We start from the raw sequence: 26,206 nt of genomic DNA on the forward strand, positions 1-26,206 counted from the left end.
TTCTTTAAACATCTATTTAGGAGGGGATGCGACGTTGAAAACGTCTTGTAGTGACGAAGCAGACTGTTGTTGTGACAGAGTGATTGTCTAGACGTCATATCCGGCGTGCGGCGTCATGGGCGACGGCCTTGGTTACGGGGGACTGTATGTAGCTGAAAGTTGAAAAATGCTACTTTTACAAACTTGTAGGGGTTGGTGTGGTTAAGGGACGGACTGCACGTGTGAACAGGTATATGTCTAAGGTTTCAAAGTAATAAAATATGGTATCTATTGAGAACTAAGGGCGAAAAACGGAGCGGCAGTGCCAAATAAGACGAATGTGAAGATGTAGGCAAAGCTGAGAGTTCTAATTTTTGATTGAAATATGAGTGGTGGGCCATTCCCGGAGGTACTGCAATACCGGGTCAACCCGTGATGAGGGCGGAGCAAGCCCCGTGGCACCTCATCCCATTCTAAAAATCAGTTTAATATCGATGTCTCCATTAGGAGACGTATCAGATATTAAGCTGATAAGAACAGATACTACACTTTGATCTTAGCCAAAAGGCCGAGAAGCGATGCCGGCTGCCGGCTTGCGCCGCCAAAGTACATCTACTGACACAACATACCATTTAGGGGCTGTTTATTTACATGAAGCGCTTAAAATCATTGGCCAGCAATATTACAGGCGCAAATCTGTAAAAATGTTGACAGCACACGAGTGCGACAGCCGACTGCAAGACGTTTGTGGAGATTTTCAGCGTCTTTGATCAATGTAAAAATGGAGTAAATAGACCCATTTTGCTATGTATAAAGAGAGCGCCGATAAAGCATGGCCAGACGTTGGGTAAACGTCCTGCAGCGACCCAGTCCAACTTGAATACCGGCCGCGACATTAGGACTTAATGAGTGGAGTCGGGGAGGCAAGGGGAGACAGGCCAGCTTGAATTAGCTTGGGCCCGACTTTGACAGAGTCGCGCGTGGGTAAGAGTGACATTCCCATCCAAATTGCCCCAATGTATTAAATAAACTAAAGGTAAAGATACTTAAGGTGTCCAGCAAAGCTAAAAATGAATGAATTGCATGAAAAATTGCATTGAAGACAAAAAAACCGACTGAACTGTAATGAATATTGGAAAATGAACTCACTTGCACAAAGTGTAATGACGCGTCAGGCGCGTGTGTAGTTCTTTAAACATCTATTTAGGAGGGGATGCGACGTTGAAAACGTCTTGTAGTGACGAAGCAGACTGTTGTTGTGACAGAGTGATTGTCTAGACGTCATATCCGGCGTGCGGCGTCATGGGCGACGGCCTTGGTTACGGGGGACTGTATGTAGCTGAAAGTTGAAAAATGCTACTTTTACAAACTTGTAGGGGTTGGTGTGGTTAAGGGACGGACTGCACGTGTGAACAGGTATATGTCTAAGGTTTCAAAGTAATAAAATATGGTATCTATTGAGAACTAAGGGCGAAAAACGGAGCGGCAGTGCCAAATAAGACGAATGTGAAGATGTAGGCAAAGCTGAGAGTTCTAATTTTTGATTGAAATATGAGTGGTGGGCCATTCCCGGAGGTACTGCAATACCGGGTCAACCCGTGATGAGGGCGGAGCAAGCCCCGTGGCACCTCATCCCATTCTAAAAATCAGTTTAATATCGATGTCTCCATTAGGAGACGTATCAGATATTAAGCTGATAAGAACAGATACTACACTTTGATCTTAGCCAAAAGGCCGAGAAGCGATGCCGGCTGCCGGCTTGCGCCGCCAAAGTACATCTACTGACACAACATACCATTTAGGGGCTGTTTATTTACATGAAGCGCTTAAAATCATTGGCCAGCAATATTACAGGCGCAAATCTGTAAAAATGTTGACAGCACACGAGTGCGACAGCCGACTGCAAGACGTTTGTGGAGATTTTCAGCGTCTTTGATCAATGTAAAAATGGAGTAAATAGACCCATTTTGCTATGTATAAAGAGAGCGCCGATAAAGCATGGCCAGACGTTGGGTAAACGTCCTGCAGCGACCCAGTCCAACTTGAATACCGGCCGCGACATTAGGACTTAATGAGTGGAGTCGGGGAGGCAAGGGGAGACAGGCCAGCTTGAATTAGCTTGGGCCCGACTTTGACAGAGTCGCGCGTGGGTAAGAGTGACATTCCCATCCAAATTGCCCCAATGTATTAAATAAACTAAAGGTAAAGATACTTAAGGTGTCCAGCAAAGCTAAAAATGAATGAATTGCATGAAAAATTGCATTGAAGACAAAAAAACCGACTGAACTGTAATGAATATTGGAAAATGAACTCACTTGCACAAAGTGTAATGACGCGTCAGGCGCGTGTGTAGTTCTTTAAACATCTATTTAGGAGGGGATGCGACGTTGAAAACGTCTTGTAGTGACGAAGCAGACTGTTGTTGTGACAGAGTGATTGTCTAGACGTCATATCCGGCGTGCGGCGTCATGGGCGACGGCCTTGGTTACGGGGGACTGTATGTAGCTGAAAGTTGAAAAATGCTACTTTTACAAACTTGTAGGGGTTGGTGTGGTTAAGGGACGGACTGCACGTGTGAACAGGTATATGTCTAAGGTTTCAAAGTAATAAAATATGGTATCTATTGAGAACTAAGGGCGAAAAACGGAGCGGCAGTGCCAAATAAGACGAATGTGAAGATGTAGGCAAAGCTGAGAGTTCTAATTTTTGATTGAAATATGAGTGGTGGGCCATTCCCGGAGGTACTGCAATACCGGGTCAACCCGTGATGAGGGCGGAGCAAGCCCCGTGGCACCTCATCCCATTCTAAAAATCAGTTTAATATCGATGTCTCCATTAGGAGACGTATCAGATATTAAGCTGATAAGAACAGATACTTTTTTTTTTTTTTTTATAATAAATTTAATCAGACGAAATGAAAATACAGACGCAGACAGTGCAAATGAGCTACCACTCCACTATAAAAACAAAATATCACAAAAAGGGCGTGGAGTGGCAGCTATAACATAGGAAAACTAAAGAAGAAATAACAGTACATGGACAAGATGACAAAGAGTGAGTTCAATCACTCATTTTACCTATGATTGACCTAATCTCAATTTCAGTGAGTTCCATCACATAGTCTCTGTTTTTTTCAGTACTTTTTAGCATGTATCTATTTCTGTGAATTTTCTCTGTCAGCATTGCGCAAAGGGTTTCTCTTAAGTAACTGGGATCCTTGTGGGCGAAAGCCATGACACAGTTGGTGACGTCATATTTTTTTTCAGTAACCTTGAAGTGCTGTCGTTTGTCATTCCAGAACAGTTTCACATGAAATGTCCAACGTTTTCTAAATAAATGGAGGTCCTTTTCATGTTTGTCTTCCCACAACTTATTTGTAATGGCAGGTAGCCACCTGAGGCTGGAAGGGTCCGGAGGAGTCTTGGGTTTCTCAGTGTGCTGTCCTTCCTGGGAATCTGAGTTAAACTTCTGAACTGTTTTAGGAGACGCCGCAGATTTAGAACACATATATTCTTCTGGGATCTGGGCAAGTAGAACGTCTGACTGTGATTGTTGATCTGCCCAACTGGTGGAAGCAGAACAAGCCGCAGATTCACAGGAAACCTTTTTCCTCTTCTCAACCTCTCCAGCACTAGGGAGATTCTGTGTGTACTGTTTTCTCTTTGGAGGTAAGACACACTCTGTCTCCATGGCATCGGCTTCCGCCTCAGACTCAGAAGAGATATTCTCCTCATCAGAGCCGACTGGGACACTATCCATATCACTGTCATCTCGGGCCGCATCAACAATAGCACTGTCTTTAGGCACAGAAACCTCCGTGATTTGGTTATCCAACGAAACTGAAGCGTCACTAGCACGACCATCAACCACGTGATCAGGTTCTTCAATAACCACAGGGGCCACAGTAGGTGTTCCAGTAGGAGCAGTGGGATTATCCAATCCTGGACAACGGGCACCTTCAGGAATAGAATTCACATCCGGGGTTTGGTCTGGAGGAAGTGTTTCTGTGACCTTTTCTTTACCAGTGTCCGGACACCTGGCTCTCACGTGACCTACTGCATGACACTTCAAGCATATGGGCAATCTACCTGGGGCTGTTATGAGCATTGACTGTTTTTCCCCGAACTTGATGATGTGAGGGATCTTGTCCTTTTCTAAATCCGACAGTTCCATTTTCACAATCCTTACTCCCGTAAACACTTTGACTGTGTCTATCTCAACGAATTCTCTCAAGACCTCCACAACCTTTCCAAACTTGGAGAAAATCTCACTCAGAAACTCAGATCTCACTGTGGCATGAAGCCAGTGCACTCTCAGGGATACTGAGTATCTCCCATACTCATAGAAGTACACTTTCTCTGTTCCCGCTGTCACACACTGAAGATCCAGTAGTCGATCAGCTTCTTCCTTGGAATACAAAGTTAAAAACACTTGTCCATATCTCTCTGTTTTCCAAATCCCGGCAACTCTTTGCAGGTTAAAATCTGGCACGTTTTTCTTCAGGAATTTTGCATACTCATGAACAGTCGTACACTTGGCTGTAACGTAGATCCTCACTGTTCTAGCCTCGGCTTCTGTATCCAGGTACTGTTCCGGTATAGGTCCCATGTTCAGTGCTGCTGTATAGGCCATGGTGAAGATGAGTGGAGACCACTTAAGGTCACACAATCTTAGAGATTGATGCCACTCGTAGACCTGGGAAAAGAAGTAACAGTCAATACACAAAACACAAAACAACCAATTACACTCCTGGAGGAGATGATCGCTTCAAGTTGGCTCAGATACTACACTTTGATCTTAGCCAAAAGGCCGAGAAGCGATGCCGGCTGCCGGCTTGCGCCGCCAAAGTACATCTACTGACACAACATACCATTTAGGGGCTGTTTATTTACATGAAGCGCTTAAAATCATTGGCCAGCAATATTACAGGCGCAAATCTGTAAAAATGTTGACAGCACACGAGTGCGACAGCCGACTGCAAGACGTTTGTGGAGATTTTCAGCGTCTTTGATCAATGTAAAAATGGAGTAAATAGACCCATTTTGCTATGTATAAAGAGAGCGCCGATAAAGCATGGCCAGACGTTGGGTAAACGTCCTGCAGCGACCCAGTCCAACTTGAATACCGGCCGCGACATTAGGACTTAATGAGTGGAGTCGGGGAGGCAAGGGGAGACAGGCCAGCTTGAATTAGCTTGGGCCCGACTTTGACAGAGTCGCGCGTGGGTAAGAGTGACATTCCCATCCAAATTGCCCCAATGTATTAAATAAACTAAAGGTAAAGATACTTAAGGTGTCCAGCAAAGCTAAAAATGAATGAATTGCATGAAAAATTGCATTGAAGACAAAAAAACCGACTGAACTGTAATGAATATTGGAAAATGAACTCACTTGCACAAAGTGTAATGACGCGTCAGGCGCGTGTGTAGTTCTTTAAACATCTATTTAGGAGGGGATGCGACGTTGAAAACGTCTTGTAGTGACGAAGCAGACTGTTGTTGTGACAGAGTGATTGTCTAGACGTCATATCCGGCGTGCGGCGTCATGGGCGACGGCCTTGGTTACGGGGGACTGTATGTAGCTGAAAGTTGAAAAATGCTACTTTTACAAACTTGTAGGGGTTGGTGTGGTTAAGGGACGGACTGCACGTGTGAACAGGTATATGTCTAAGGTTTCAAAGTAATAAAATATGGTATCTATTGAGAACTAAGGGCGAAAAACGGAGCGGCAGTGCCAAATAAGACGAATGTGAAGATGTAGGCAAAGCTGAGAGTTCTAATTTTTGATTGAAATATGAGTGGTGGGCCATTCCCGGAGGTACTGCAATACCGGGTCAACCCGTGATGAGGGCGGAGCAAGCCCCGTGGCACCTCATCCCATTCTAAAAATCAGTTTAATATCGATGTCTCCATTAGGAGACGTATCAGATATTAAGCTGATAAGAACAGATACTACACTTTGATCTTAGCCAAAAGGCCGAGAAGCGATGCCGGCTGCCGGCTTGCGCCGCCAAAGTACATCTACTGACACAACATACCATTTAGGGGCTGTTTATTTACATGAAGCGCTTAAAATCATTGGCCAGCAATATTACAGGCGCAAATCTGTAAAAATGTTGACAGCACACGAGTGCGACAGCCGACTGCAAGACGTTTGTGGAGATTTTCAGCGTCTTTGATCAATGTAAAAATGGAGTAAATAGACCCATTTTGCTATGTATAAAGAGAGCGCCGATAAAGCATGGCCAGACGTTGGGTAAACGTCCTGCAGCGACCCAGTCCAACTTGAATACCGGCCGCGACATTAGGACTTAATGAGTGGAGTCGGGGAGGCAAGGGGAGACAGGCCAGCTTGAATTAGCTTGGGCCCGACTTTGACAGAGTCGCGCGTGGGTAAGAGTGACATTCCCATCCAAATTGCCCCAATGTATTAAATAAACTAAAGGTAAAGATACTTAAGGTGTCCAGCAAAGCTAAAAATGAATGAATTGCATGAAAAATTGCATTGAAGACAAAAAAACCGACTGAACTGTAATGAATATTGGAAAATGAACTCACTTGCACAAAGTGTAATGACGCGTCAGGCGCGTGTGTAGTTCTTTAAACATCTATTTAGGAGGGGATGCGACGTTGAAAACGTCTTGTAGTGACGAAGCAGACTGTTGTTGTGACAGAGTGATTGTCTAGACGTCATATCCGGCGTGCGGCGTCATGGGCGACGGCCTTGGTTACGGGGGACTGTATGTAGCTGAAAGTTGAAAAATGCTACTTTTACAAACTTGTAGGGGTTGGTGTGGTTAAGGGACGGACTGCACGTGTGAACAGGTATATGTCTAAGGTTTCAAAGTAATAAAATATGGTATCTATTGAGAACTAAGGGCGAAAAACGGAGCGGCAGTGCCAAATAAGACGAATGTGAAGATGTAGGCAAAGCTGAGAGTTCTAATTTTTGATTGAAATATGAGTGGTGGGCCATTCCCGGAGGTACTGCAATACCGGGTCAACCCGTGATGAGGGCGGAGCAAGCCCCGTGGCACCTCATCCCATTCTAAAAATCAGTTTAATATCGATGTCTCCATTAGGAGACGTATCAGATATTAAGCTGATAAGAACAGATACTACACTTTGATCTTAGCCAAAAGGCCGAGAAGCGATGCCGGCTGCCGGCTTGCGCCGCCAAAGTACATCTACTGACACAACATACCATTTAGGGGCTGTTTATTTACATGAAGCGCTTAAAATCATTGGCCAGCAATATTACAGGCGCAAATCTGTAAAAATGTTGACAGCACACGAGTGCGACAGCCGACTGCAAGACGTTTGTGGAGATTTTCAGCGTCTTTGATCAATGTAAAAATGGAGTAAATAGACCCATTTTGCTATGTATAAAGAGAGCGCCGATAAAGCATGGCCAGACGTTGGGTAAACGTCCTGCAACGACCCAGTCCAACTTGAATACCGGCCGCGACATTAGGACTTAATGAGTGGAGTCGGGGAGGCAAGGGGAGACAGGCCAGCTTGAATTAGCTTGGGCCCGACTTTGACAGAGTCGCGCGTGGGTAAGAGTGACATTCCCATCCAAATTGCCCCAATGTATTAAATAAACTAAAGGTAAAGATACTTAAGGTGTCCAGCAAAGCTAAAAATGAATGAATTGCATGAAAAATTGCATTGAAGACAAAAAAACCGACTGAACTGTAATGAATATTGGAAAATGAACTCACTTGCACAAAGTGTAATGACGCGTCAGGCGCGTGTGTAGTTCTTTAAACATCTATTTAGGAGGGGATGCGACGTTGAAAACGTCTTGTAGTGACGAAGCAGACTGTTGTTGTGACAGAGTGATTGTCTAGACGTCATATCCGGCGTGCGGCGTCATGGGCGACGGCCTTGGTTACGGGGGACTGTATGTAGCTGAAAGTTGAAAAATGCTACTTTTACAAACTTGTAGGGGTTGGTGTGGTTAAGGGACGGACTGCACGTGTGAACAGGTATATGTCTAAGGTTTCAAAGTAATAAAATATGGTATCTATTGAGAACTAAGGGCGAAAAACGGAGCGGCAGTGCCAAATAAGACGAATGTGAAGATGTAGGCAAAGCTGAGAGTTCTAATTTTTGATTGAAATATGAGTGGTGGGCCATTCCCGGAGGTACTGCAATACCGGGTCAACCCGTGATGAGGGCGGAGCAAGCCCCGTGGCACCTCATCCCATTCTAAAAATCAGTTTAATATCGATGTCTCCATTAGGAGACGTATCAGATATTAAGCTGATAAGAACAGATACTACACTTTGATCTTAGCCAAAAGGCCGAGAAGCGATGCCGGCTGCCGGCTTGCGCCGCCAAAGTACATCTACTGACACAACATACCATTTAGGGGCTGTTTATTTACATGAAGCGCTTAAAATCATTGGCCAGCAATATTACAGGCGCAAATCTGTAAAAATGTTGACAGCACACGAGTGCGACAGCCGACTGCAAGACGTTTGTGGAGATTTTCAGCGTCTTTGATCAATGTAAAAATGGAGTAAATAGACCCATTTTGCTATGTATAAAGAGAGCGCCGATAAAGCATGGCCAGACGTTGGGTAAACGTCCTGCAGCGACCCAGTCCAACTTGAATACCGGCCGCGACATTAGGACTTAATGAGTGGAGTCGGGGAGGCAAGGGGAGACAGGCCAGCTTGAATTAGCTTGGGCCCGACTTTGACAGAGTCGCGCGTGGGTAAGAGTGACATTCCCATCCAAATTGCCCCAATGTATTAAATAAACTAAAGGTAAAGATACTTAAGGTGTCCAGCAAAGCTAAAAATGAATGAATTGCATGAAAAATTGCATTGAAGACAAAAAAACCGACTGAACTGTAATGAATATTGGAAAATGAACTCACTTGCACAAAGTGTAATGACGCGTCAGGCGCGTGTGTAGTTCTTTAAACATCTATTTAGGAGGGGATGCGACGTTGAAAACGTCTTGTAGTGACGAAGCAGACTGTTGTTGTGACAGAGTGATTGTCTAGACGTCATATCCGGCGTGCGGCGTCATGGGCGACGGCCTTGGTTACGGGGGACTGTATGTAGCTGAAAGTTGAAAAATGCTACTTTTACAAACTTGTAGGGGTTGGTGTGGTTAAGGGACGGACTGCACGTGTGAACAGGTATATGTCTAAGGTTTCAAAGTAATAAAATATGGTATCTATTGAGAACTAAGGGCGAAAAACGGAGCGGCAGTGCCAAATAAGACGAATGTGAAGATGTAGGCAAAGCTGAGAGTTCTAATTTTTGATTGAAATATGAGTGGTGGGCCATTCCCGGAGGTACTGCAATACCGGGTCAACCCGTGATGAGGGCGGAGCAAGCCCCGTGGCACCTCATCCCATTCTAAAAATCAGTTTAATATCGATGTCTCCATTAGGAGACGTATCAGATATTAAGCTGATAAGAACAGATACTACACTTTGATCTTAGCCAAAAGGCCGAGAAGCGATGCCGGCTGCCGGCTTGCGCCGCCAAAGTACATCTACTGACACAACATACCATTTAGGGGCTGTTTATTTACATGAAGCGCTTAAAATCATTGGCCAGCAATATTACAGGCGCAAATCTGTAAAAATGTTGACAGCACACGAGTGCGACAGCCGACTGCAAGACGTTTGTGGAGATTTTCAGCGTCTTTGATCAATGTAAAAATGGAGTAAATAGACCCATTTTGCTATGTATAAAGAGAGCGCCGATAAAGCATGGCCAGACGTTGGGTAAACGTCCTGCAGCGACCCAGTCCAACTTGAATACCGGCCGCGACATTAGGACTTAATGAGTGGAGTCGGGGAGGCAAGGGGAGACAGGCCAGCTTGAATTAGCTTGGGCCCGACTTTGACAGAGTCGCGCGTGGGTAAGAGTGACATTCCCATCCAAATTGCCCCAATGTATTAAATAAACTAAAGGTAAAGATACTTAAGGTGTCCAGCAAAGCTAAAAATGAATGAATTGCATGAAAAATTGCATTGAAGACAAAAAAACCGACTGAACTGTAATGAATATTGGAAAATGAACTCACTTGCACAAAGTGTAATGACGCGTCAGGCGCGTGTGTAGTTCTTTAAACATCTATTTAGGAGGGGATGCGACGTTGAAAACGTCTTGTAGTGACGAAGCAGACTGTTGTTGTGACAGAGTGATTGTCTAGACGTCATATCCGGCGTGCGGCGTCATGGGCGACGGCCTTGGTTACGGGGGACTGTATGTAGCTGAAAGTTGAAAAATGCTACTTTTACAAACTTGTAGGGGTTGGTGTGGTTAAGGGACGGACTGCACGTGTGAACAGGTATATGTCTAAGGTTTCAAAGTAATAAAATATGGTATCTATTGAGAACTAAGGGCGAAAAACGGAGCGGCAGTGCCAAATAAGACGAATGTGAAGATGTAGGCAAAGCTGAGAGTTCTAATTTTTGATTGAAATATGAGTGGTGGGCCATTCCCGGAGGTACTGCAATACCGGGTCAACCCGTGATGAGGGCGGAGCAAGCCCCGTGGCACCTCATCCCATTCTAAAAATCAGTTTAATATCGATGTCTCCATTAGGAGACGTATCAGATATTAAGCTGATAAGAACAGATACTACACTTTGATCTTAGCCAAAAGGCCGAGAAGCGATGCCGGCTGCCGGCTTGCGCCGCCAAAGTACATCTACTGACACAACATACCATTTAGGGGCTGTTTATTTACATGAAGCGCTTAAAATCATTGGCCAGCAATATTACAGGCGCAAATCTGTAAAAATGTTGACAGCACACGAGTGCGACAGCCGACTGCAAGACGTTTGTGGAGATTTTCAGCGTCTTTGATCAATGTAAAAATGGAGTAAATAGACCCATTTTGCTATGTATAAAGAGAGCGCCGATAAAGCATGGCCAGACGTTGGGTAAACGTCCTGCAGCGACCCAGTCCAACTTGAATACCGGCCGCGACATTAGGACTTAATGAGTGGAGTCGGGGAGGCAAGGGGAGACAGGCCAGCTTGAATTAGCTTGGGCCCGACTTTGACAGAGTCGCGCGTGGGTAAGAGTGACATTCCCATCCAAATTGCCCCAATGTATTAAATAAACTAAAGGTAAAGATACTTAAGGTGTCCAGCAAAGCTAAAAATGAATGAATTGCATGAAAAATTGCATTGAAGACAAAAAAACCGACTGAACTGTAATGAATATTGGAAAATGAACTCACTTGCACAAAGTGTAATGACGCGTCAGGCGCGTGTGTAGTTCTTTAAACATCTATTTAGGAGGGGATGCGACGTTGAAAACGTCTTGTAGTGACGAAGCAGACTGTTGTTGTGACAGAGTGATTGTCTAGACGTCATATCCGGCGTGCGGCGTCATGGGCGACGGCCTTGGTTACGGGGGACTGTATGTAGCTGAAAGTTGAAAAATGCTACTTTTACAAACTTGTAGGGGTTGGTGTGGTTAAGGGACGGACTGCACGTGTGAACAGGTATATGTCTAAGGTTTCAAAGTAATAAAATATGGTATCTATTGAGAACTAAGGGCGAAAAACGGAGCGGCAGTGCCAAATAAGACGAATGTGAAGATGTAGGCAAAGCTGAGAGTTCTAATTTTTGATTGAAATATGAGTGGTGGGCCATTCCCGGAGGTACTGCAATACCGGGTCAACCCGTGATGAGGGCGGAGCAAGCCCCGTGGCACCTCATCCCATTCTAAAAATCAGTTTAATATCGATGTCTCCATTAGGAGACGTATCAGATATTAAGCTGATAAGAACAGATACTACACTTTGATCTTAGCCAAAAGGCCGAGAAGCGATGCCGGCTGCCGGCTTGCGCCGCCAAAGTACATCTACTGACACAACATACCATTTAGGGGCTGTTTATTTACATGAAGCGCTTAAAATCATTGGCCAGCAATATTACAGGCGCAAATCTGTAAAAATGTTGACAGCACACGAGTGCGACAGCCGACTGCAAGACGTTTGTGGAGATTTTCAGCGTCTTTGATCAATGTAAAAATGGAGTAAATAGACCCATTTTGCTATGTATAAAGAGAGCGCCGATAAAGCATGGCCAGACGTTGGGTAAACGTCCTGCAGCGACCCAGTCCAACTTGAATACCGGCCGCGACATTAGGACTTAATGAGTGGAGTCGGGGAGGCAAGGGGAGACAGGCCAGCTTGAATTAGCTTGGGCCCGACTTTGACAGAGTCGCGCGTGGGTAAGAGTGACATTCCCATCCAAATTGCCCCAATGTATTAAATAAACTAAAGGTAAAGATACTTAAGGTGTCCAGCAAAGCTAAAAATGAATGAATTGCATGAAAAATTGCATTGAAGACAAAAAAACCGACTGAACTGTAATGAATATTGGAAAATGAACTCACTTGCACAAAGTGTAATGACGCGTCAGGCGCGTGTGTAGTTCTTTAAACATCTATTTAGGAGGGGATGCGACGTTGAAAACGTCTTGTAGTGACGAAGCAGACTGTTGTTGTGACAGAGTGATTGTCTAGACGTCATATCCGGCGTGCGGCGTCATGGGCGACGGCCTTGGTTACGGGGGACTGTATGTAGCTGAAAGTTGAAAAATGCTACTTTTACAAACTTGTAGGGGTTGGTGTGGTTAAGGGACGGACTGCACGTGTGAACAGGTATATGTCTAAGGTTTCAAAGTAATAAAATATGGTATCTATTGAGAACTAAGGGCGAAAAACGGAGCGGCAGTGCCAAATAAGACGAATGTGAAGATGTAGGCAAAGCTGAGAGTTCTAATTTTTGATTGAAATATGAGTGGTGGGCCATTCCCGGAGGTACTGCAATACCGGGTCAACCCGTGATGAGGGCGGAGCAAGCCCCGTGGCACCTCATCCCATTCTAAAAATCAGTTTAATATCGATGTCTCCATTAGGAGACGTATCAGATATTAAGCTGATAAGAACAGATACTACACTTTGATCTTAGCCAAAAGGCCGAGAAGCGATGCCGGCTGCCGGCTTGCGCCGCCAAAGTACATCTACTGACACAACATACCATTTAGGGGCTGTTTATTTACATGAAGCGCTTAAAATCATTGGCCAGCAATATTACAGGCGCAAATCTGTAAAAATGTTGACAGCACACGAGTGCGACAGCCGACTGCAAGACGTTTGTGGAGATTTTCAGCGTCTTTGATCAATGTAAAAATGGAGTAAATAGACCCATTTTGCTATGTATAAAGAGAGCGCCGATAAAGCATGGCCAGACGTTGGGTAAACGTCCTGCAGCGACCCAGTCCAACTTGAATACCGGCCGCGACATTAGGACTTAATGAGTGGAGTCGGGGAGGCAAGGGGAGACAGGCCAGCTTGAATTAGCTTGGGCCCGACTTTGACAGAGTCGCGCGTGGGTAAGAGTGACATTCCCATCCAAATTGCCCCAATGTATTAAATAAACTAAAGGTAAAGATACTTAAGGTGTCCAGCAAAGCTAAAAATGAATGAATTGCATGAAAAATTGCATTGAAGACAAAAAAACCGACTGAACTGTAATGAATATTGGAAAATGAACTCACTTGCACAAAGTGTAATGACGCGTCAGGCGCGTGTGTAGTTCTTTAAACATCTATTTAGGAGGGGATGCGACGTTGAAAACGTCTTGTAGTGACGAAGCAGACTGTTGTTGTGACAGAGTGATTGTCTAGACGTCATATCCGGCGTGCGGCGTCATGGGCGACGGCCTTGGTTACGGGGGACTGTATGTAGCTGAAAGTTGAAAAATGCTACTTTTACAAACTTGTAGGGGTTGGTGTGGTTAAGGGACGGACTGCACGTGTGAACAGGTATATGTCTAAGGTTTCAAAGTAATAAAATATGGTATCTATTGAGAACTAAGGGCGAAAAACGGAGCGGCAGTGCCAAATAAGACGAATGTGAAGATGTAGGCAAAGCTGAGAGTTCTAATTTTTGATTGAAATATGAGTGGTGGGCCATTCCCGGAGGTACTGCAATACCGGGTCAACCCGTGATGAGGGCGGAGCAAGCCCCGTGGCACCTCATCCCATTCTAAAAATCAGTTTAATATCGATGTCTCCATTAGGAGACGTATCAGATATTAAGCTGATAAGAACAGATACTACACTTTGATCTTAGCCAAAAGGCCGAGAAGCGATGCCGGCTGCCGGCTTGCGCCGCCAAAGTACATCTACTGACACAACATACCATTTAGGGGCTGTTTATTTACATGAAGCGCTTAAAATCATTGGCCAGCAATATTACAGGCGCAAATCTGTAAAAATGTTGACAGCACACGAGTGCGACAGCCGACTGCAAGACGTTTGTGGAGATTTTCAGCGTCTTTGATCAATGTAAAAATGGAGTAAATAGACCCATTTTGCTATGTATAAAGAGAGCGCCGATAAAGCATGGCCAGACGTTGGGTAAACGTCCTGCAGCGACCCAGTCCAACTTGAATACCGGCCGCGACATTAGGACTTAATGAGTGGAGTCGGGGAGGCAAGGGGAGACAGGCCAGCTTGAATTAGCTTGGGCCCGACTTTGACAGAGTCGCGCGTGGGTAAGAGTGACATTCCCATCCAAATTGCCCCAATGTATTAAATAAACTAAAGGTAAAGATACTTAAGGTGTCCAGCAAAGCTAAAAATGAATGAATTGCATGAAAAATTGCATTGAAGACAAAAAAACCGACTGAACTGTAATGAATATTGGAAAATGAACTCACTTGCACAAAGTGTAATGACGCGTCAGGCGCGTGTGTAGTTCTTTAAACATCTATTTAGGAGGGGATGCGACGTTGAAAACGTCTTGTAGTGACGAAGCAGACTGTTGTTGTGACAGAGTGATTGTCTAGACGTCATATCCGGCGTGCGGCGTCATGGGCGACGGCCTTGGTTACGGGGGACTGTATGTAGCTGAAAGTTGAAAAATGCTACTTTTACAAACTTGTAGGGGTTGGTGTGGTTAAGGGACGGACTGCACGTGTGAACAGGTATATGTCTAAGGTTTCAAAGTAATAAAATATGGTATCTATTGAGAACTAAGGGCGAAAAACGGAGCGGCAGTGCCAAATAAGACGAATGTGAAGATGTAGGCAAAGCTGAGAGTTCTAATTTTTGATTGAAATATGAGTGGTGGGCCATTCCCGGAGGTACTGCAATACCGGGTCAACCCGTGATGAGGGCGGAGCAAGCCCCGTGGCACCTCATCCCATTCTAAAAATCAGTTTAATATCGATGTCTCCATTAGGAGACGTATCAGATATTAAGCTGATAAGAACAGATACTACACTTTGATCTTAGCCAAAAGGCCGAGAAGCGATGCCGGCTGCCGGCTTGCGCCGCCAAAGTACATCTACTGACACAACATACCATTTAGGGGCTGTTTATTTACATGAAGCGCTTAAAATCATTGGCCAGCAATATTACAGGCGCAAATCTGTAAAAATGTTGACAGCACACGAGTGCGACAGCCGACTGCAAGACGTTTGTGGAGATTTTCAGCGTCTTTGATCAATGTAAAAATGGAGTAAATAGACCCATTTTGCTATGTATAAAGAGAGCGCCGATAAAGCATGGCCAGACGTTGGGTAAACGTCCTGCAGCGACCCAGTCCAACTTGAATACCGGCCGCGACATTAGGACTTAATGAGTGGAGTCGGGGAGGCAAGGGGAGACAGGCCAGCTTGAATTAGCTTGGGCCCGACTTTGACAGAGTCGCGCGTGGGTAAGAGTGACATTCCCATCCAAATTGCCCCAATGTATTAAATAAACTAAAGGTAAAGATACTTAAGGTGTCCAGCAAAGCTAAAAATGAATGAATTGCATGAAAAATTGCATTGAAGACAAAAAAACCGACTGAACTGTAATGAATATTGGAAAATGAACTCACTTGCACAAAGTGTAATGACGCGTCAGGCGCGTGTGTAGTTCTTTAAACATCTATTTAGGAGGGGATGCGACGTTGAAAACGTCTTGTAGTGACGAAGCAGACTGTTGTTGTGACAGAGTGATTGTCTAGACGTCATATCCGGCGTGCGGCGTCATGGGCGACGGCCTTGGTTACGGGGGACTGTATGTAGCTGAAAGTTGAAAAATGCTACTTTTACAAACTTGTAGGGGTTGGTGTGGTTAAGGGACGGACTGCACGTGTGAACAGGTATATGTCTAAGGTTTCAAAGTAATAAAATATGGTATCTATTGAGAACTAAGGGCGAAAAACGGAGCGGCAGTGCCAAATAAGACGAATGTGAAGATGTAGGCAAAGCTGAGAGTTCTAATTTTTGATTGAAATATGAGTGGTGGGCCATTCCCGGAGGTACTGCAATACCGGGTCAACCCGTGATGAGGGCGGAGCAAGCCCCGTGGCACCTCATCCCATTCTAAAAATCAGTTTAATATCGATGTCTCCATTAGGAGACGTATCAGATATTAAGCTGATAAGAACAGATACTACACTTTGATCTTAGCCAAAAGGCCGAGAAGCGATGCCGGCTGCCGGCTTGCGCCGCCAAAGTACATCTACTGACACAACATACCATTTAGGGGCTGTTTATTTACATGAAGCGCTTAAAATCATTGGCCAGCAATATTACAGGCGCAAATCTGTAAAAATGTTGACAGCACACGAGTGCGACAGCCGACTGCAAGACGTTTGTGGAGATTTTCAGCGTCTTTGATCAATGTAAAAATGGAGTAAATAGACCCATTTTGCTATGTATAAAGAGAGCGCCGATAAAGCATGGCCAGACGTTGGGTAAACGTCCTGCAGCGACCCAGTCCAACTTGAATACCGGCCGCGACATTAGGACTTAATGAGTGGAGTCGGGGAGGCAAGGGGAGACAGGCCAGCTTGAATTAGCTTGGGCCCGACTTTGACAGAGTCGCGCGTGGGTAAGAGTGACATTCCCATCCAAATTGCCCCAATGTATTAAATAAACTAAAGGTAAAGATACTTAAGGTGTCCAGCAAAGCTAAAAATGAATGAATTGCATGAAAAATTGCATTGAAGACAAAAAAACCGACTGAACTGTAATGAATATTGGAAAATGAACTCACTTGCACAAAGTGTAATGACGCGTCAGGCGCGTGTGTAGTTCTTTAAACATCTATTTAGGAGGGGATGCGACGTTGAAAACGTCTTGTAGTGACGAAGCAGACTGTTGTTGTGACAGAGTGATTGTCTAGACGTCATATCCGGCGTGCGGCGTCATGGGCGACGGCCTTGGTTACGGGGGACTGTATGTAGCTGAAAGTTGAAAAATGCTACTTTTACAAACTTGTAGGGGTTGGTGTGGTTAAGGGACGGACTGCACGTGTGAACAGGTATATGTCTAAGGTTTCAAAGTAATAAAATATGGTATCTATTGAGAACTAAGGGCGAAAAACGGAGCGGCAGTGCCAAATAAGACGAATGTGAAGATGTAGGCAAAGCTGAGAGTTCTAATTTTTGATTGAAATATGAGTGGTGGGCCATTCCCGGAGGTACTGCAATACCGGGTCAACCCGTGATGAGGGCGGAGCAAGCCCCGTGGCACCTCATCCCATTCTAAAAATCAGTTTAATATCGATGTCTCCATTAGGAGACGTATCAGATATTAAGCTGATAAGAACAGATACTACACTTTGATCTTAGCCAAAAGGCCGAGAAGCGATGCCGGCTGCCGGCTTGCGCCGCCAAAGTACATCTACTGACACAACATACCATTTAGGGGCTGTTTATTTACATGAAGCGCTTAAAATCATTGGCCAGCAATATTACAGGCGCAAATCTGTAAAAATGTTGACAGCACACGAGTGCGACAGCCGACTGCAAGACGTTTGTGGAGATTTTCAGCGTCTTTGATCAATGTAAAAATGGAGTAAATAGACCCATTTTGCTATGTATAAAGAGAGCGCCGATAAAGCATGGCCAGACGTTGGGTAAACGTCCTGCAGCGACCCAGTCCAACTTGAATACCGGCCGCGACATTAGGACTTAATGAGTGGAGTCGGGGAGGCAAGGGGAGACAGGCCAGCTTGAATTAGCTTGGGCCCGACTTTGACAGAGTCGCGCGTGGGTAAGAGTGACATTCCCATCCAAATTGCCCCAATGTATTAAATAAACTAAAGGTAAAGATACTTAAGGTGTCCAGCAAAGCTAAAAATGAATGAATTGCATGAAAAATTGCATTGAAGACAAAAAAACCGACTGAACTGTAATGAATATTGGAAAATGAACTCACTTGCACAAAGTGTAATGACGCGTCAGGCGCGTGTGTAGTTCTTTAAACATCTATTTAGGAGGGGATGCGACGTTGAAAACGTCTTGTAGTGACGAAGCAGACTGTTGTTGTGACAGAGTGATTGTCTAGACGTCATATCCGGCGTGCGGCGTCATGGGCGACGGCCTTGGTTACGGGGGACTGTATGTAGCTGAAAGTTGAAAAATGCTACTTTTACAAACTTGTAGGGGTTGGTGTGGTTAAGGGACGGACTGCACGTGTGAACAGGTATATGTCTAAGGTTTCAAAGTAATAAAATATGGTATCTATTGAGAACTAAGGGCGAAAAACGGAGCGGCAGTGCCAAATAAGACGAATGTGAAGATGTAGGCAAAGCTGAGAGTTCTAATTTTTGATTGAAATATGAGTGGTGGGCCATTCCCGGAGGTACTGCAATACCGGGTCAACCCGTGATGAGGGCGGAGCAAGCCCCGTGGCACCTCATCCCATTCTAAAAATCAGTTTAATATCGATGTCTCCATTAGGAGACGTATCAGATATTAAGCTGATAAGAACAGATACTACACTTTGATCTTAGCCAAAAGGCCGAGAAGCGATGCCGGCTGCCGGCTTGCGCCGCCAAAGTACATCTACTGACACAACATACCATTTAGGGGCTGTTTATTTACATGAAGCGCTTAAAATCATTGGCCAGCAATATTACAGGCGCAAATCTGTAAAAATGTTGACAGCACACGAGTGCGACAGCCGACTGCAAGACGTTTGTGGAGATTTTCAGCGTCTTTGATCAATGTAAAAATGGAGTAAATAGACCCATTTTGCTATGTATAAAGAGAGCGCCGATAAAGCATGGCCAGACGTTGGGTAAACGTCCTGCAGCGACCCAGTCCAACTTGAATACCGGCCGCGACATTAGGACTTAATGAGTGGAGTCGGGGAGGCAAGGGGAGACAGGCCAGCTTGAATTAGCTTGGGCCCGACTTTGACAGAGTCGCGCGTGGGTAAGAGTGACATTCCCATCCAAATTGCCCCAATGTATTAAATAAACTAAAGGTAAAGATACTTAAGGTGTCCAGCAAAGCTAAAAATGAATGAATTGCATGAAAAATTGCATTGAAGACAAAAAAACCGACTGAACTGTAATGAATATTGGAAAATGAACTCACTTGCACAAAGTGTAATGACGCGTCAGGCGCGTGTGTAGTTCTTTAAACATCTATTTAGGAGGGGATGCGACGTTGAAAACGTCTTGTAGTGACGAAGCAGACTGTTGTTGTGACAGAGTGATTGTCTAGACGTCATATCCGGCGTGCGGCGTCATGGGCGACGGCCTTGGTTACGGGGGACTGTATGTAGCTGAAAGTTGAAAAATGCTACTTTTACAAACTTGTAGGGGTTGGTGTGGTTAAGGGACGGACTGCACGTGTGAACAGGTATATGTCTAAGGTTTCAAAGTAATAAAATATGGTATCTATTGAGAACTAAGGGCGAAAAACGGAGCGGCAGTGCCAAATAAGACGAATGTGAAGATGTAGGCAAAGCTGAGAGTTCTAATTTTTGATTGAAATATGAGTGGTGGGCCATTCCCGGAGGTACTGCAATACCGGGTCAACCCGTGATGAGGGCGGAGCAAGCCCCGTGGCACCTCATCCCATTCTAAAAATCAGTTTAATATCGATGTCTCCATTAGGAGACGTATCAGATATTAAGCTGATAAGAACAGATACTACACTTTGATCTTAGCCAAAAGGCCGAGAAGCGATGCCGGCTGCCGGCTTGCGCCGCCAAAGTACATCTACTGACACAACATACCATTTAGGGGCTGTTTATTTACATGAAGCGCTTAAAATCATTGGCCAGCAATATTACAGGCGCAAATCTGTAAAAATGTTGACAGCACACGAGTGCGACAGCCGACTGCAAGACGTTTGTGGAGATTTTCAGCGTCTTTGATCAATGTAAAAATGGAGTAAATAGACCCATTTTGCTATGTATAAAGAGAGCGCCGATAAAGCATGGCCAGACGTTGGGTAAACGTCCTGCAGCGACCCAGTCCAACTTGAATACCGGCCGCGACATTAGGACTTAATGAGTGGAGTCGGGGAGGCAAGGGGAGACAGGCCAGCTTGAATTAGCTTGGGCCCGACTTTGACAGAGTCGCGCGTGGGTAAGAGTGACATTCCCATCCAAATTGCCCCAATGTATTAAATAAACTAAAGGTAAAGATACTTAAGGTGTCCAGCAAAGCTAAAAATGAATGAATTGCATGAAAAATTGCATTGAAGACAAAAAAACCGACTGAACTGTAATGAATATTGGAAAATGAACTCACTTGCACAAAGTGTAATGACGCGTCAGGCGCGTGTGTAGTTCTTTAAACATCTATTTAGGAGGGGATGCGACGTTGAAAACGTCTTGTAGTGACGAAGCAGACTGTTGTTGTGACAGAGTGATTGTCTAGACGTCATATCCGGCGTGCGGCGTCATGGGCGACGGCCTTGGTTACGGGGGACTGTATGTAGCTGAAAGTTGAAAAATGCTACTTTTACAAACTTGTAGGGGTTGGTGTGGTTAAGGGACGGACTGCACGTGTGAACAGGTATATGTCTAAGGTTTCAAAGTAATAAAATATGGTATCTATTGAGAACTAAGGGCGAAAAACGGAGCGGCAGTGCCAAATAAGACGAATGTGAAGATGTAGGCAAAGCTGAGAGTTCTAATTTTTGATTGAAATATGAGTGGTGGGCCATTCCCGGAGGTACTGCAATACCGGGTCAACCCGTGATGAGGGCGGAGCAAGCCCCGTGGCACCTCATCCCATTCTAAAAATCAGTTTAATATCGATGTCTCCATTAGGAGACGTATCAGATATTAAGCTGATAAGAACAGATACTACACTTTGATCTTAGCCAAAAGGCCGAGAAGCGATGCCGGCTGCCGGCTTGCGCCGCCAAAGTACATCTACTGACACAACATACCATTTAGGGGCTGTTTATTTACATGAAGCGCTTAAAATCATTGGCCAGCAATATTACAGGCGCAAATCTGTAAAAATGTTGACAGCACACGAGTGCGACAGCCGACTGCAAGACGTTTGTGGAGATTTTCAGCGTCTTTGATCAATGTAAAAATGGAGTAAATAGACCCATTTTGCTATGTATAAAGAGAGCGCCGATAAAGCATGGCCAGACGTTGGGTAAACGTCCTGCAGCGACCCAGTCCAACTTGAATACCGGCCGCGACATTAGGACTTAATGAGTGGAGTCGGGGAGGCAAGGGGAGACAGGCCAGCTTGAATTAGCTTGGCCCGACTTTGACAGAGTCGCGCGTGGGTAAGAGTGACATTCCCATCCAAATTGCCCCAATGTATTAAATAAACTAAAGGTAAAGATACTTAAGGTGTCCAGCAAAGCTAAAAATGAATGAATTGCATGAAAAATTGCATTGAAGACAAAAAAACCGACTGAACTGTAATGAATATTGGAAAATGAACTCACTTGCACAAAGTGTAATGACGCGTCAGGCGCGTGTGTAGTTCTTTAAACATCTATTTAGGAGGGGATGCGACGTTGAAAACGTCTTGTAGTGACGAAGCAGACTGTTGTTGTGACAGAGTGATTGTCTAGACGTCATATCCGGCGTGCGGCGTCATGGGCGACGGCCTTGGTTACGGGGGACTGTATGTAGCTGAAAGTTGAAAAATGCTACTTTTACAAACTTGTAGGGGTTGGTGTGGTTAAGGGACGGACTGCACGTGTGAACAGGTATATGTCTAAGGTTTCAAAGTAATAAAATATGGTATCTATTGAGAACTAAGGGCGAAAAACGGAGCGGCAGTGCCAAATAAGACGAATGTGAAGATGTAGGCAAAGCTGAGAGTTCTAATTTTTGATTGAAATATGAGTGGTGGGCCATTCCCGGAGGTACTGCAATACCGGGTCAACCCGTGATGAGGGCGGAGCAAGCCCCGTGGCACCTCATCCCATTCTAAAAATCAGTTTAATATCGATGTCTCCATTAGGAGACGTATCAGATATTAAGCTGATAAGAACAGATACTACACTTTGATCTTAGCCAAAAGGCCGAGAAGCGATGCCGGCTGCCGGCTTGCGCCGCCAAAGTACATCTACTGACACAACATACCATTTAGGGGCTGTTTATTTACATGAAGCGCTTAAAATCATTGGCCAGCAATATTACAGGCGCAAATCTGTAAAAATGTTGACAGCACACGAGTGCGACAGCCGACTGCAAGACGTTTGTGGAGATTTTCAGCGTCTTTGATCAATGTAAAAATGGAGTAAATAGACCCATTTTGCTATGTATAAAGAGAGCGCCGATAAAGCATGGCCAGACGTTGGGTAAACGTCCTGCAGCGACCCAGTCCAACTTGAATACCGGCCGCGACATTAGGACTTAATGAGTGGAGTCGGGGAGGCAAGGGGAGACAGGCCAGCTTGAATTAGCTTGGGCCCGACTTTGACAGAGTCGCGCGTGGGTAAGAGTGACATTCCCATCCAAATTGCCCCAATGTATTAAATAAACTAAAGGTAAAGATACTTAAGGTGTCCAGCAAAGCTAAAAATGAATGAATTGCATGAAAAATTGCATTGAAGACAAAAAAACCGACTGAACTGTAATGAATATTGGAAAATGAACTCACTTGCACAAAGTGTAATGACGCGTCAGGCGCGTGTGTAGTTCTTTAAACATCTATTTAGGAGGGGATGCGACGTTGAAAACGTCTTGTAGTGACGAAGCAGACTGTTGTTGTGACAGAGTGATTGTCTAGACGTCATATCCGGCGTGCGGCGTCATGGGCGACGGCCTTGGTTACGGGGGACTGTATGTAGCTGAAAGTTGAAAAATGCTACTTTTACAAACTTGTAGGGGTTGGTGTGGTTAAGGGACGGACTGCACGTGTGAACAGGTATATGTCTAAGGTTTCAAAGTAATAAAATATGGTATCTATTGAGAACTAAGGGCGAAAAACGGAGCGGCAGTGCCAAATAAGACGAATGTGAAGATGTAGGCAAAGCTGAGAGTTCTAATTTTTGATTGAAATATGAGTGGTGGGCCATTCCCGGAGGTACTGCAATACCGGGTCAACCCGTGATGAGGGCGGAGCAAGCCCCGTGGCACCTCATCCCATTCTAAAAATCAGTTTAATATCGATGTCTCCATTAGGAGACGTATCAGATATTAAGCTGATAAGAACAGATACTACACTTTGATCTTAGCCAAAAGGCCGAGAAGCGATGCCGGCTGCCGGCTTGCGCCGCCAAAGTACATCTACTGACACAACATACCATTTAGGGGCTGTTTATTTACATGAAGCGCTTAAAATCATTGGCCAGCAATATTACAGGCGCAAATCTGTAAAAATGTTGACAGCACACGAGTGCGACAGCCGACTGCAAGACGTTTGTGGAGATTTTCAGCGTCTTTGATCAATGTAAAAATGGAGTAAATAGACCCATTTTGCTATGTATAAAGAGAGCGCCGATAAAGCATGGCCAGACGTTGGGTAAACGTCCTGCAGCGACCCAGTCCAACTTGAATACCGGCCGCGACATTAGGACTTAATGAGTGGAGTCGGGGAGGCAAGGGGAGACAGGCCAGCTTGAATTAGCTTGGGCCCGACTTTGACAGAGTCGCGCGTGGGTAAGAGTGACATTCCCATCCAAATTGCCCCAATGTATTAAATAAACTAAAGGTAAAGATACTTAAGGTGTCCAGCAAAGCTAAAAATGAATGAATTGCATGAAAAATTGCATTGAAGACAAAAAAACCGACTGAACTGTAATGAATATTGGAAAATGAACTCACTTGCACAAAGTGTAATGACGCGTCAGGCGCGTGTGTAGTTCTTTAAACATCTATTTAGGAGGGGATGCGACGTTGAAAACGTCTTGTAGTGACGAAGCAGACTGTTGTTGTGACAGAGTGATTGTCTAGACGTCATATCCGGCGTGCGGCGTCATGGGCGACGGCCTTGGTTACGGGGGACTGTATGTAGCTGAAAGTTGAAAAATGCTACTTTTACAAACTTGTAGGGGTTGGTGTGGTTAAGGGACGGACTGCACGTGTGAACAGGTATATGTCTAAGGTTTCAAAGTAATAAAATATGGTATCTATTGAGAACTAAGGGCGAAAAACGGAGCGGCAGTGCCAAATAAGACGAATGTGAAGATGTAGGCAAAGCTGAGAGTTCTAATTTTTGATTGAAATATGAGTGGTGGGCCATTCCCGGAGGTACTGCAATACCGGGTCAACCCGTGATGAGGGCGGAGCAAGCCCCGTGGCACCTCATCCCATTCTAAAAATCAGTTTAATATCGATGTCTCCATTAGGAGACGTATCAGATATTAAGCTGATAAGAACAGATACTACACTTTGATCTTAGCCAAAAGGCCGAGAAGCGATGCCGGCTGCCGGCTTGCGCCGCCAAAGTACATCTACTGACACAACATACCATTTAGGGGCTGTTTATTTACATGAAGCGCTTAAAATCATTGGCCAGCAATATTACAGGCGCAAATCTGTAAAAATGTTGACAGCACACGAGTGCGACAGCCGACTGCAAGACGTTTGTGGAGATTTTCAGCGTCTTTGATCAATGTAAAAATGGAGTAAATAGACCCATTTTGCTATGTATAAAGAGAGCGCCGATAAAGCATGGCCAGACGTTGGGTAAACGTCCTGCAGCGACCCAGTCCAACTTGAATACCGGCCGCGACATTAGGACTTAATGAGTGGAGTCGGGGAGGCAAGGGGAGACAGGCCAGCTTGAATTAGCTTGGGCCCGACTTTGACAGAGTCGCGCGTGGGTAAGAGTGACATTCCCATCCAAATTGCCCCAATGTATTAAATAAACTAAAGGTAAAGATACTTAAGGTGTCCAGCAAAGCTAAAAATGAATGAATTGCATGAAAAATTGCATTGAAGACAAAAAAACCGACTGAACTGTAATGAATATTGGAAAATGAACTCACTTGCACAAAGTGTAATGACGCGTCAGGCGCGTGTGTAGTTCTTTAAACATCTATTTAGGAGGGGATGCGACGTTGAAAACGTCTTGTAGTGACGAAGCAGACTGTTGTTGTGACAGAGTGATTGTCTAGACGTCATATCCGGCGTGCGGCGTCATGGGCGACGGCCTTGGTTACGGGGGACTGTATGTAGCTGAAAGTTGAAAAATGCTACTTTTACAAACTTGTAGGGGTTGGTGTGGTTAAGGGACGGACTGCACGTGTGAACAGGTATATGTCTAAGGTTTCAAAGTAATAAAATATGGTATCTATTGAGAACTAAGGGCGAAAAACGGAGCGGCAGTGCCAAATAAGACGAATGTGAAGATGTAGGCAAAGCTGAGAGTTCTAATTTTGATTGAAATATGAGTGGTGGGCCATTCCCGGAGGTACTGCAATACCGGGTCAACCCGTGATGAGGGCGGAGCAAGCCCCGTGGCACCTCATCCCATTCTAAAAATCAGTTTAATATCGATGTCTCCATTAGGAGACGTATCAGATATTAAGCTGATAAGAACAGATACTACACTTTGATCTTAGCCAAAAGGCCGAGAAGCGATGCCGGCTGCCGGCTTGCGCCGCCAAAGTACATCTACTGACACAACATACCATTTAGGGGCTGTTTATTTACATGAAGCGCTTAAAATCATTGGCCAGCAATATTACAGGCGCAAATCTGTAAAAATGTTGACAGCACACGAGTGCGACAGCCGACTGCAAGACGTTTGTGGAGATTTTCAGCGTCTTTGATCAATGTAAAAATGGAGTAAATAGACCCATTTTGCTATGTATAAAGAGAGCGCCGATAAAGCATGGCCAGACGTTGGGTAAACGTCCTGCAGCGACCCAGTCCAACTTGAATACCGGCCGCGACATTAGGACTTAATGAGTGGAGTCGGGGAGGCAAGGGGAGACAGGCCAGCTTGAATTAGCTTGGGCCCGACTTTGACAGAGTCGCGCGTGGGTAAGAGTGACATTCC

At 45.0% G+C, this 26,206-nt stretch overlaps 22 non-coding genes across 22 annotated transcripts; all 22 read right to left on the minus strand.

The window, feature by feature from the left end:
* Positions 1-366: 366 nt before the first annotated feature.
* Positions 367-559, minus strand: LOC139441520 (U2 spliceosomal RNA). Its single transcript, XR_011651599.1, has one exon. It is a non-coding gene; the product is annotated as a U2 spliceosomal RNA (small nuclear RNA).
* A 973-nt stretch (positions 560-1,532) lies between these two features.
* On the minus strand, positions 1,533-1,725 carry LOC139441521 (U2 spliceosomal RNA). The gene has a single exon (XR_011651600.1). It is a non-coding gene; the product is annotated as a U2 spliceosomal RNA (small nuclear RNA).
* A 973-nt stretch (positions 1,726-2,698) lies between these two features.
* On the minus strand, positions 2,699-2,885 carry LOC139441467 (U2 spliceosomal RNA). The gene has a single exon (XR_011651572.1). It is a non-coding gene; the product is annotated as a U2 spliceosomal RNA (small nuclear RNA).
* A 1,722-nt stretch (positions 2,886-4,607) lies between these two features.
* Positions 4,608-4,800, minus strand: LOC139441498 (U2 spliceosomal RNA). Its single transcript, XR_011651583.1, has one exon. It is a non-coding gene; the product is annotated as a U2 spliceosomal RNA (small nuclear RNA).
* Positions 4,801-5,773: 973 nt separating this feature from the next.
* LOC139441522 (U2 spliceosomal RNA) lies at positions 5,774-5,966 on the minus strand. Its single transcript, XR_011651601.1, has one exon. It is a non-coding gene; the product is annotated as a U2 spliceosomal RNA (small nuclear RNA).
* Positions 5,967-6,939: 973 nt separating this feature from the next.
* Positions 6,940-7,132, minus strand: LOC139441524 (U2 spliceosomal RNA). The gene has a single exon (XR_011651603.1). It is a non-coding gene; the product is annotated as a U2 spliceosomal RNA (small nuclear RNA).
* A 973-nt stretch (positions 7,133-8,105) lies between these two features.
* On the minus strand, positions 8,106-8,298 carry LOC139441526 (U2 spliceosomal RNA). Its single transcript, XR_011651604.1, has one exon. It is a non-coding gene; the product is annotated as a U2 spliceosomal RNA (small nuclear RNA).
* A 973-nt stretch (positions 8,299-9,271) lies between these two features.
* Positions 9,272-9,464, minus strand: LOC139441527 (U2 spliceosomal RNA). Its single transcript, XR_011651605.1, has one exon. It is a non-coding gene; the product is annotated as a U2 spliceosomal RNA (small nuclear RNA).
* A 973-nt stretch (positions 9,465-10,437) lies between these two features.
* Positions 10,438-10,630, minus strand: LOC139441528 (U2 spliceosomal RNA). The gene has a single exon (XR_011651606.1). It is a non-coding gene; the product is annotated as a U2 spliceosomal RNA (small nuclear RNA).
* Positions 10,631-11,603: 973 nt separating this feature from the next.
* LOC139441529 (U2 spliceosomal RNA) lies at positions 11,604-11,796 on the minus strand. The gene has a single exon (XR_011651607.1). It is a non-coding gene; the product is annotated as a U2 spliceosomal RNA (small nuclear RNA).
* A 973-nt stretch (positions 11,797-12,769) lies between these two features.
* On the minus strand, positions 12,770-12,962 carry LOC139441530 (U2 spliceosomal RNA). Its single transcript, XR_011651608.1, has one exon. It is a non-coding gene; the product is annotated as a U2 spliceosomal RNA (small nuclear RNA).
* Positions 12,963-13,935: 973 nt separating this feature from the next.
* On the minus strand, positions 13,936-14,128 carry LOC139441531 (U2 spliceosomal RNA). The gene has a single exon (XR_011651609.1). It is a non-coding gene; the product is annotated as a U2 spliceosomal RNA (small nuclear RNA).
* Positions 14,129-15,101: 973 nt separating this feature from the next.
* On the minus strand, positions 15,102-15,294 carry LOC139441532 (U2 spliceosomal RNA). Its single transcript, XR_011651610.1, has one exon. It is a non-coding gene; the product is annotated as a U2 spliceosomal RNA (small nuclear RNA).
* A 973-nt stretch (positions 15,295-16,267) lies between these two features.
* LOC139441533 (U2 spliceosomal RNA) lies at positions 16,268-16,460 on the minus strand. The gene has a single exon (XR_011651611.1). It is a non-coding gene; the product is annotated as a U2 spliceosomal RNA (small nuclear RNA).
* Positions 16,461-17,433: 973 nt separating this feature from the next.
* On the minus strand, positions 17,434-17,626 carry LOC139441534 (U2 spliceosomal RNA). Its single transcript, XR_011651612.1, has one exon. It is a non-coding gene; the product is annotated as a U2 spliceosomal RNA (small nuclear RNA).
* A 973-nt stretch (positions 17,627-18,599) lies between these two features.
* LOC139441537 (U2 spliceosomal RNA) lies at positions 18,600-18,792 on the minus strand. The gene has a single exon (XR_011651614.1). It is a non-coding gene; the product is annotated as a U2 spliceosomal RNA (small nuclear RNA).
* Positions 18,793-19,765: 973 nt separating this feature from the next.
* Positions 19,766-19,958, minus strand: LOC139441538 (U2 spliceosomal RNA). The gene has a single exon (XR_011651615.1). It is a non-coding gene; the product is annotated as a U2 spliceosomal RNA (small nuclear RNA).
* A 973-nt stretch (positions 19,959-20,931) lies between these two features.
* LOC139441539 (U2 spliceosomal RNA) lies at positions 20,932-21,124 on the minus strand. The gene has a single exon (XR_011651616.1). It is a non-coding gene; the product is annotated as a U2 spliceosomal RNA (small nuclear RNA).
* Positions 21,125-22,096: 972 nt separating this feature from the next.
* On the minus strand, positions 22,097-22,289 carry LOC139441540 (U2 spliceosomal RNA). Its single transcript, XR_011651617.1, has one exon. It is a non-coding gene; the product is annotated as a U2 spliceosomal RNA (small nuclear RNA).
* Positions 22,290-23,262: 973 nt separating this feature from the next.
* On the minus strand, positions 23,263-23,455 carry LOC139441541 (U2 spliceosomal RNA). Its single transcript, XR_011651618.1, has one exon. It is a non-coding gene; the product is annotated as a U2 spliceosomal RNA (small nuclear RNA).
* A 973-nt stretch (positions 23,456-24,428) lies between these two features.
* LOC139441542 (U2 spliceosomal RNA) lies at positions 24,429-24,621 on the minus strand. Its single transcript, XR_011651619.1, has one exon. It is a non-coding gene; the product is annotated as a U2 spliceosomal RNA (small nuclear RNA).
* Positions 24,622-25,593: 972 nt separating this feature from the next.
* LOC139441543 (U2 spliceosomal RNA) lies at positions 25,594-25,786 on the minus strand. Its single transcript, XR_011651620.1, has one exon. It is a non-coding gene; the product is annotated as a U2 spliceosomal RNA (small nuclear RNA).
* Between the last annotated feature and the right edge of the window lie 420 nt (positions 25,787-26,206).

Source organism: Haliotis cracherodii, unplaced genomic scaffold (genome assembly GCF_022045235.1).
Source record: "Haliotis cracherodii isolate W230 unplaced genomic scaffold, xgHalCrac1.p SCAF_40, whole genome shotgun sequence".
NCBI classification, from domain to species: domain Eukaryota; kingdom Metazoa; phylum Mollusca; class Gastropoda; order Lepetellida; family Haliotidae; genus Haliotis; species Haliotis cracherodii.